Source organism: Ananas comosus, linkage group 11, assembly GCF_001540865.1.
Source record: "Ananas comosus cultivar F153 linkage group 11, ASM154086v1, whole genome shotgun sequence".
NCBI classification, from domain to species: Eukaryota; Viridiplantae; Streptophyta; class Magnoliopsida; order Poales; family Bromeliaceae; genus Ananas; species Ananas comosus.
In genome coordinates this window covers 3,181,258-3,192,347 of record NC_033631.1, presented here as the reverse complement: position 1 = coordinate 3,192,347, position 11,090 = coordinate 3,181,258, and the positions used below count along the sequence as shown (strand labels likewise).

General features: G+C 37.9%; 2 long non-coding RNA genes across 2 annotated transcripts; one reads left to right on the top strand and one right to left on the bottom strand.

Annotated features, from left to right (window-relative positions):
• Positions 1,943–3,808, top strand: LOC109717576. The gene is made up of 4 exons (XR_002218212.1): positions 1,943–2,286; positions 2,360–2,492; positions 2,567–2,667; positions 3,584–3,808. It is a non-coding gene; the product is annotated as an uncharacterized LOC109717576 (long non-coding RNA).
• On the bottom strand, positions 4,613–5,420 carry LOC109717086. Its single transcript, XR_002218114.1, has 3 exons — positions 5,250–5,420; positions 4,783–4,991; positions 4,613–4,700 (listed from the first exon to the last, which is right to left on the bottom strand). It is a non-coding gene; the product is annotated as an uncharacterized LOC109717086 (long non-coding RNA).

Below are 11,090 nucleotides of genomic sequence, written 5' to 3'. Positions count from 1 at the left end.
GCTAAACTCGAGCCATGTGCCAAACGCCTCTTGAAAACTCCTCCAAAAATAAGATGTAAACCGAGGATCCCGATCCGATACAATAGTCGTCGGAACTTTGTGGAGTCTTACCACCTCATCAAAATATATCTGTGCCAATTTATCGCCCGACCACGTAGTATGGTTCGGCAGAAAATGTGCCGACTTGGATAGGCGATCCACTATCACCCAAATCGCATTGTGACCACTTTGGGAACGGGGTAATCCCACTGCAAAGTCCATAGCTATGTCCTCCCACTTCCAAACGGGAATAGATAAACTTTGAAGCTTCCTCGTCGGAAATCGGCGCTCCGCCTTGACTTGTTGACACACAAGGCATTGCGCCACGTGGTGTCCAACATTCTTTTTCATCCCCGGCCACCAATAGTGCATTTTAAGATCTTTGTACATCTTGGTGCCGCCTGGATGAACACTATAGGGGGATTGATGAGCTTCCTGCAAAATAAGCTTTCGAATTTTCTCGTCGTCCGACAAGCACCAACGGTTTCGATACTGGAGCGCACCGTCGGAACTCATACTAAAATCGCTCGTGCGTCCGCTCTCGACTTCTTGCTGCACCTTTTGAAGACTCGGATCCGAAGATTGCCGATCTTTAATTCTCCCCAATAAGGTTGGTTGCACGATGAGAGTCGTGAGCATAGCCGGAACCTCCGGGGCTACGATCTCAAGATCAAACCGCCACATCTCCGTCCATAACGACTGTTAATGCTTGACCAATATTGTTAAGCGCATCCGCCACTACGAATCCTCGGATTTTTTCTAAAACTAAAATTAAACTTTCAAATTATTTTAAAGAATATTTTAATAAAAGATCAGAAAGATTTTCCATTATATCATTCTAGGAAAGCAAATATGGTGGCGGATGTGAGATGACAACATGCAGGTCGTGGCACTACAAAAAAAGCGGTCTTTACCGACGCTTTTTAGGTCATATAACGACGCACCAGAGCGTCGCCAATATTGCGGCCGATGCTTCACAAAGCGTCGGGAAGTGGGTCGGTAAACACAGTGACGGGAGAAAATTGCCGACGCTTGTAAAAGCGTCGGTAAACATGCCGACGCGTGCATGCCGACGCTTTATCGTGCGTTGGTAAGTATGTCCAACGCATAAAAGCATCGGCCTATTGGTCATTGTTTCGGAATAAAATGGACATAAATATTTGTTTGCCGACACGCAAAAGCGTCGGCAATGATTTTTGTTAGCGACGTTTTAAAGCGTCGGCAAGCGTTTTTGTTCGCGATGCTTTAAAGCGTCGGCAAAATAGTTAATTTGATACTTTTGTATTTCTAAATAGTGACGCTTTGGTGCGTCGGCAATTCCATAGTGTATATTAATTAATTTTTTTTTATAATTTTTACCAGAAAAGATATTTATTGTTTAATTTATTCAACCAAGAATTAAAATCTACTAACCATGCACATCAATAATAAAAAATACCAATGACAACAATAACACAAACATATATACACACAAACATATATATGAAAGCACATAATATAGAAACTTCATACCAATATATTTTGTTACTAAGTCAAAACAGTAACAATTCATTGGAAGATAAACTTAATTCTATCCACTTTTAAGTTTTACAAAAATAAAGCTCAAACAAAGTTATAGTCTTCTAACTTGATGGTGAATCTGTGAGACCCAGTTTCTGTCAGTGGGGACTTGTCGACAGCTCTGGAGAGTGTCGAGACAAGCCCGAGTTGCGTTGGCGTCAAATAGACGCGAAACGGACTCCGTTTGACGCGAGGGCAGCATTCTGTGTGAAAATCTGCGAAATTGCAGGATTTTTACTCTGTTGTACCGGTACAAGGTTGTGCTGTACCGGTACAACCATCATGGAAAGACGCTTGCTGTACCGGTACAAGGGTCCATTTGTACCGGTACAGAGCGTGCGACAGAACTCAGATGCTCTCGGGTTTGGCCTTGTACCGGTACAGCAATCCGTGTACCGGTACAAGGGAGTTGGTGGAGGGCTAAATCAGTAAAATTCCACCTCGTTCATGTCACCCTCTTTCCCTCTCTCTATTTATCTGTGGATTGGGCTGAGAGAGAGAGAGTTTTCACCATCTCCTCTCCCTCTCTCTCTCTCTAGGCCGATCGTGAGCACGGTTGAGGACTTCGTCGCCGACGTCGCGCCGCGAGCCGTTCGAGCGCACGTGTTGCCGGGGCGCTGCGAGGAGGCCGGGCGAGGGTGCGTCTTCGCCGTTCCTGTCGCCGCACCGCTGTTCATCGCTGTTGAGGTAGGTAATTTGGTCGCAATTACCTCGAGTACCTCAACCATCTTCAAACCGAGCAATGTGCTGATTTTCACAGATTTCCTGCGTCGACTGTTAGTATTTCGGCTCGTTCTCCGCGTAGGAGCGTCGGATCGCGACGAAACTTGGTTCATTGGATTCTAGACTGCGAGAGGATTCCACAGAGCCCTCATTTGCAATTTTTGGACAAGGTTAGCTTGGTCGAAACTGAACCTTTCTCAGCTGCTGTGAACGGGGACTGAATTGTGGACTTTTGTCGTCTTAGCTTGGCGTTGGCTTGGCGACCGGACTTGGAGATCCCCGATTGATCCAGCAGAGTTCCTTCTAGGCCGAGGCTTCGTTTGCTGCCAGGAGATAGCACTTTAGGTGGGTTACATCGGTTTTACTCCTAAGTATTATTAGTCGACATGTATAAATCGTGATTTCTACAATAGTTTAGCTCAAATTCATGGATTATTGTTAGAATGTAAAATCTGAATTTTCGAGCATATTTTATCAAGTAAATATATTATACATGTTGGACTTGGAAATTGAATTAGGAGAAAACCTGCGATTTGGACCTGTCACCAGTTTTAACTACCTGATTTAGCTCTAGGAGCCGTTAGAAAATTGTACTGTCGCAGTTTCTTCGAGACGAGTACTCCAGGTAGTTTAGAATGTATTTACACTCGTGCTGGTTCGCCGAGTGGATTTTTACAGGGTCGTTCAGGTTGTTCCGGACTGTTGGGTGCCGTCAGAGTTGACGGTGGACCCGTATCGCCTTTTTTGGCGTCAGTTTGTGCCGAGGGCACGTTACCTGTTGGTTGTTAAACCATTTAGAGTCGATTACTTGACTTGGCTAGTTGGAGCCTGATTGAGCTCGACAGAGATACGCTGCATACTCGGTTGGGTAGCGCCCACGAGTGCCACTCCGGAGTCAGGCTTGTGCTTTTGCGTTGGTGTCGCTCATGCCAGTTGGACTTGCTCTCCACGGACCAGTTAGTGTGGATAGAGCCCGATAGTCGCAACGGGGCAGGGACGGGTGTATTCACAGTCCCGGGGACGGGTATGCTTACAGTCCCGATTGGATTGGGTCAGATTTGACATTTCCTACAGTTGGTTAGTGTAGAGCATGATAGTGTAGTGGATGATAGCGGTAGAGTATGCTTCCTGCTTTCCTTCTATCCTTGCTCCCTTCTGTAGACTTAGTGGGTGACCGATGTTTGTTTTTGGCGGTGCCCACTGAGGACTACTTGTGTTTACAGTAGTTCTCACGCCCTGTTCTTTTACCGCTATTTTGCAGAGCCGCAGGTACAGGCTGCTGCTTCCTCTGCTGAGCAGGATCGTGGCAAGGGCGTCGCGAGCTAGAGCCCTACCAGACTGATCGAGTTAGAGGCGTCCTCCCCTTACAGCAGGTAGTGATTTTTTTCTTTTGGAGCTTTTGTACATAGCAGTTGAACTCGCCAGTGCGAGTGGTTTTGTACTTGGGATTTGTGACTATGTATAAAAAGCTCGTTTACTTTAGTTATTTCTTCTGCTCTATACTACTGTTTGTAGTATTGTTGTTTCTACAGGTACCAGTGACGCTTCGTATACAGGAAAAATTTCTTGTATACGGCGGATTTGTCGGCGTGCCCGGGGAACAAGACATCCGGGGCGTGACAGAATCACTTGTCTCAGCGCCTGAGTTCACAGATTGGCCGACAAGTCTATATAATAGAGATTTTATCTCATTCATTTCCGATTCGTGTTTATTTTGCATATCTTGTAGTTGAACTTGCAACCTTTGAACTTCCTTTTTCATTGGATCATGATTCTCATTCTCTACATTCCTTAGGTGAGCTTGAATTCCAAAAATATGTGTCGGTGTAGGACCAATCCCATAACCCCTCACACGACCATATCGATCTTCACCCTTTTTATCTTTGAAAACACTCTCTTCAATTTGTTTTGTGGCATTTGAGAATTCAAATGTGCTCGCTTTCTTAGCTAGATCTCCCAATAAGTCCTCCTACGTCAAAGTAAGAAATATAAACATATCAATTAGTTGCCAAATAACTTTATTAATGCAAACAAAGAAAGATAAAATAAAATGCATATTGAATACCGCAAAATCTGTTGATGCTTGATTAATATATTCGCCATCTTTATTTTTGTGAGTTACTACAAAAAACTCAATACGCCTAGGCTCTCTTTCATGTTGTTCCTCTTGCCATTAATCATATTAACATGCTTAATACAAAATTATAATTCAATTAAATCTACTTGAATATAGAAATATAAATCACATACAAGTAAATTTATAAAATAAAGAAAAATTTTCATACAAATTCTTGTCTCTTTCTTGCAAAACTCTTGGAACCAATTGTGTGAGGAGTTGTATGATTTGCACGAGATGCTTTCCCAATCCGTGAGAGATTCTATAGAAATAAAATTTGTAAGTTTAAAGTTGTAATACAAAACTATGAGTAAACTGATTATTAACTACTTATAATATACTACCTCACTTCTCTCCGAAAACCAATTGCTGACAAGATCTATCCATTGTTGTGGCACAATTTCTGGAGGAACATCACTAGTAATCTCTGCTTGTGTTCTATTAGCCTTCTTATGTTTTATCTTAAGCTCATGTTTGTAGTCTTTCCATTTTCTACTAACTGATTTCAACACCCATGCTTCAACCTTATTATCGCAAGGAAGATAAACTTACTCTACAAGAAAGGAAAAAAAATATACGACATTAAGAACTTAGAGCTTAAAAAATTATGATATACCTAAAAATTAGTCGCTCCAAATCATATAAAAATGTATTATATCAATGAATACTCAAATTAGAAAAGAAAAAATAAAATTTGCTTTATATAAATAAAACATTGCATTCTACAAAAAGGAACAAGTAGACAGATTAGTAGTTATCAATCTCTTAAAAATTGTCAAATTAAAATCAAATGATTAAAAAAATTGCTCACCCGAGTCATTTTGATGATATCCACTTTAAAAGGCACTAAGGGCATAACCTTCCAACTTATATAGTGGATAGGACACATATTCCCACGACGTGCAACTGTTCCTAACCAACCACCTAAAATCCCCCCGCCTTTCTTTATAGGTTGTCCAAATTTGTTCCATTCTACTTTAATTCTTTGTCCAGATGGTAAAGTCCAAACATCTTTTGCACGTGTGACTCCTCTTTTCTTCTTTAAATTGCCTTGTTCATCTAAATAAAAAGGGTTATAAAGGATTTTAAAGATAAATAGTAAGATTTAACATGCAAGAAATTAAATTAAAAAGAGTAATTATTACCAATTATCTCCAATGTATCATTATCTTCAACATTTGTTGGTTCTTGCTCTTGAGGATTGTCTTCAGAAGGTTCTCGCTCTGAGGTCGGTTGATTTTCTGGACAAGCAGGATCTAGGGAAGGTGATAAATCATCACCGTTTGATTGAGCTTCATTGTCTTGAAGTGTGGTAATTACACAACTTCTCAATCTTTTTGATCTTACCATTGCTTGTAAACCTGCATAAAAAAATTTTCTAACTGCCAAATTGAACTATACAAAATAATTTATCGATTAAAAATTGATTCCACACTTTCAAAATATCTTGAGCAAAAAGTTAAACACTCTTCTGCAATATATCCTTCAGCAATTGAGCCCTCGGGTTGAGCTCTATTGCGTACATACGATTTTAAGCGCACCAAGTACCTTCCAAAAAATAAAAAAGTACATTACAATGTAAGCTTGAAAAATAATATATCTAATTAACATACAATTAAAATTACTACCTCTCGATGGGGTACATCCATCTGTAGTGTACAGGTCCACCTAATTTTGCCTCATCTATTAAGTGAATAATTAGGTGAATCATAATAGTGAAAAAACTAGGAGGAAAGATTTTCTCCATGTGACAAAGCGTCAATACAATACGAGACTGTAATTGATCAAGTTCCTCAATGTTGAGAACCTTCGAGCATAATGATTTAAAAAATGATGACAACTCAGAAACAACTGTTACAACTTGCCTCGGCATAGCTGCCCTCAAAGCTATTGGCATAATATCTTGCATCAGAATGTGACCATCGTGCGACTTTAGATTGGAAAGTGTTCGTTCTTTTAAATTCACACCTCTTGAAATATTAGATGCATAACCATCAGGAACTTTGAGATTCTTCAAAACACTTAAAAAACTGACCTTTTCTTGTATCGACATAGTATAGAATGCATGAGGTATATGGGTTTTATTATTAGGCATCACCTCTGGATGAAGGTCGTGCCTTATGCCCATATCTTTTAAATCAAGACGTGCTTTCAAATTGTCTTTAGTTCTCCCAGAAATATTCAACATAGTACCAATAAGATTATCACTAACATTTTTCTCGATATGCATTACATCTAGATTATGTCGAATAAGATTATCCTTCCAATAGGGTAGTTCAAAGAAAATGCTTTTTTTCTTCCATAGTTGTTCCTCTACACGTGTTCCCTCATCACCATAATTATGAGAATCAATAACAAAATCATCAACATCCTCAAAAATTGTTGCCTGAACTGTATTGTGGACTTCCTCGTGTTGGTGTTGATTCATTGCATTGTCCACTTGCTCTCGTCCCCTCTTTTTACTAGACTTGGAGCTTTTTCCAAACTTATTGTTGATTCCTTCGAGTTGCTGAAGAATATCAATTCCAGATGGTGAATTTGGAGCAATTCGCAACTCTATCAAACCATCAAACTCATCTTTTTGAAATCTAAAAGGATGATTTTGTTCTAACCATCTACGGTGGCCAATATAGAAAAATTTTCCTCTGTGTTTTAGCCAACGCGAATCAGTCGAAATGCCACAACAAGGACAAGCAAAACGGCCCTTTGTACTCCAACCAGATAAGTTAGCATAAGCAGGAAAATCATTAATAGTCCAAATTAAAGCTCCTCGCATATTAAAGTTTTGCTTCATAAAAGCATCAAATGCATCAACGCCTTCCCATAACTTTTTTAATTCATGAATTAGAGGCTGTAAAAAGACATCAATATCATTGCCTGGACCCTTATCACCAGGAATAACCATTGATAATATTAAAGATGATTGCTTCATACACAACCATGGTGGCAAGTTATGAGGGATCAAAACAACCGGCCATGTGCTATAAGTAGAGCTCAATGTCCTAAAAGGATTGAATCCATCGCTAGATAATCCAAGTCTAATACTACGAGGATCAGACGCAAAATCCGGATGGCGAGAATCGAATGATTTCCATGCCAAAGCATCTGCTGGGTGCCTTAAGATTCCGTCCTTTGTTCGACCTTCTTCATGCCATCTCATGGAAGAAGCCATCTTTGAGGACATATAAATTCTTTTTAATCTTGGTATTAAAGGAAAGTAGCGTAATACTTTTGCCGATTTTTTTTTCTTTGTCATATTGTCATCTTCTTGTAAAGAATCATCCTCATCATCTTTATTTCTTAACCACCTTGAAGCTCCACATATACAATAGTTTTCTTCGTTTACACATGCAATCATTAGGACACGCATGAATTTTCTCGTATCCGAGTCCTAATTGCTTTATTAACTTTTTAGCTTCATATGAAGATGATGGCAATGAAATGCCCCTCGGAAAAGCATCTTTTAGTAATTGGAGTAGCATAGTGAATGATTTTCCGGACCACCCGTTCAAACATTTGAGATGAAAAAGACGGAGTAGAAAAGATAATTTTGAAAAATTTGTATATCCCGGATAAAGTTCTTGATCACAATCTTGCATCAAAGTTGCATATGAAGTTGCATCAACATTTGGCAAATGTTGTTGTGTAGTTGTTTCACTTGGATTTTCAATATTATCCCCATCGCCTATTGGATCACTATTTAAAACTACATTGGAAAATCCAAAAGCATCTTGGAGCAATCCTCTCACATCTTCTTGTCCTGTATTATCTTGTTGCACATTTGTGCAATCTATAATGCTAGGGGCATGTTGAACAGCTTCACTAGAAGAAGAAGTTAAAGGTTCTCCATGAAACACCCATTCAGTATAACCTAATGAGAATCCCTTCCATACCAAATGTTCCTCCACAAACTTCTGGAGTATGTGAGGAACAATTGCAGCATTTCCGACATGGACATACAATCTTTCCTCTAATAGATGATTTTTCAGTAGCAAATCTAATAAAGTTAGCAACGCCATCTAAATAAGCCTTGCTATTTCTCGGCTTATTAATCCAACTTTTGTCCATTTTCTTCGGCTACAAGTTCCTTTGTAATAACCTAAAAACCAAAAATGACGTTAATGTAACTAAATTAAATAATATAACTTAATCAATTAAGGATACTCCCAAAAAAAAGAAAAAAAATATAAGACAAATCACAACTCTCACTGCACATTACAATATAAATAATCCTGCTCCTAAACTAAGGATCTAACTCTAGGTTGTTAGTAGTGATCTACACAATCTAAAAACTCCATAGCCGACAAACCAATTAATTCATTAGTACATCTTGTTTGCATGCTACCACCAATTTGATTAAAAGGATTGGAGACGGTAATAAATCATTTCCATTTATCTTCTTGCCCCAGATCTTTTACAAATCAAATGAATGAAGTCTGGTAGTTTTAGAATCAGTAGCAAGCAAAAAAAAAAAAGTAATGCACCCTCAGCAGCAAGCAAAAAAAAAGCACCCTCAACTTGACGTTTTATATATAATTCAGATTGGGTTTATGACTAGTAATAATGAAGTATCCTTTCAACTTCATGAAGACAAATGGCAACAAAATCAAGTAATAGAAATTAAATAAGTTTGGTAATACTTGGTATATAGCATACAAATTGCCAAATCAGTTATAATTAAAATAGCATGAATGCTCTCCGAAAAAATCTATTTGGATCCAAAAAAGATATGAACTAAAAAATTTGGGTTAGCCGCAATTGAAAGAGATGGATTATTTATAGTTAGAACAAATGGAGTAAAAGGGTGAAATGGTAAAACAGAGCCAAAGTCTCAGGTTACTCTTCTAGTAGAATGAAAATTATATCTATGAAAAACTAAAAAATTTAACATCTATAATGAACAGCATAAAAATAAGGAGGTCGCTTAAGATGATTTTATTCTTTTTACCTTTCGTCCCTCAGACCGCTTTCCCAAATTTTTTGATGTGCTCTTTACCAGCTGGAAAATCAAGTTCTTGTTTAAACCTCTCTGAATCTATCCCAATAGGAAATTGGAAAGTTTAGGCCAAAGTGTGTAAGAACCATGAACACCAAGACTAGAAAAGGATTTAGTAAAAAAAAAGAATGATTTGATCTTGAACAAATTAGCTAATTACATAAAGCACGCATGAGTAATGTTTGAAAATAGTTGTAATACATTTTTTTAAGACTTATCTAATATAGATTAAGCAATTCGAANGAGTAGGGCTAGAGGGCGGCGCGCGACCTGGATGGAGGAGGTGGCGACGACGAGGCGAGGAAGGCGCGGATTTGGGAGAGGGAGCCAAACCCTAGTACGTTGGGAGAGGGAGGCGCTGAGGAGAAAGGGTTGAGCGGGAGAGAAAGAAGGGAGATGAAAAGTGCCCAAATAAAAAATATAGCTAAATAATTTTAATAATAATAATAAATTATCTAACCTCTTTTGTTTCCCTCTTTTGTTTCCCGCGCATTATAAATAATGACGCTAAACCCTAGCGTCGGTAAAATTTTGACAGTAGAAAAAATTGCCGACGCTTTCTAAAAGCGTCGGCGTAAAAGCGTCGGCACAGGCATATTTTTCTGTAGTGTGGTGAAGGAGAAGGATATGAAGGAAGAGAAGAGAGTAGAAGAGCCATCAATATTCCTCCTCTTTCTCTTTCTTTTTTTTTTTTGCTTTTTTTTTTTCTGGTTCTTTCTCTATAAAGAGAATAAAAATATTGTACTATGGGGCCGTTTAGCCTAGATTTTGAAAAAGTGATTTCTACATAATTGATTTTGATTTGGAGAAGTCATTTCTATTAAAAGCTATAGAGTATTTGACTCAAGCTTAGCGTTACGTGCCGTGAGAAAGTATGATAAAAAAATGCTCTGTTTGTTTTCAGACATAATATTGCGCTCCGCATATCGCGATTTGTCGGTTATGATATATTTTCTGCGGTCCCACCGGAGAACGCAGAAGTATGTCCCTATATGATTTTTTCTCAACTCCATTTTATCTAATAACGTTAGATAGGCCTCAATACCAAACTAAGCCTAATTTACTAAATCTAAATCGTCATACTATTTTTTNATTTTAAAAGAAAAGTGATTTACGATAAACTTTTTGCTGAAGTGATTTTATAATGATGTTTAACATTAGTAATAATTAATACTAATATTACATGCTAATATTTGTAAAAAAAATGTGCAAGCTAATATATGAAAAAAATATATGCTAATTTTTTTTTAATAGATCTCAAGTTACCAATAACAATTTTGCAAAAAAAAATTGTATGACAATGAATATCTATTAAAATAACTATTATTCTAAATGTGTTCGTCAAATAATGCAGCAATGCGATGGAAAGTTTGTGTTATAATGTAATTATCTATTGTTCCACTATCATTCTGTTTCAAAACATTTGCACTGCTTTCATCTTCTTCCACATTTGACATGTAATTCATATCTTGATCATATTTGTTAAACTCTTTATCTTGCCTCGAACTAATCCTGATAAAACAATCATTCAAGGAATCAAATAGACATGCATTTATATTGAAACGAAGAAACATTGTATTGAAATAGTAATCATTGGAACATTGCATTAAACAAAAAAATATATCATAAAAACATGCTATATGTTAAGATAACCCT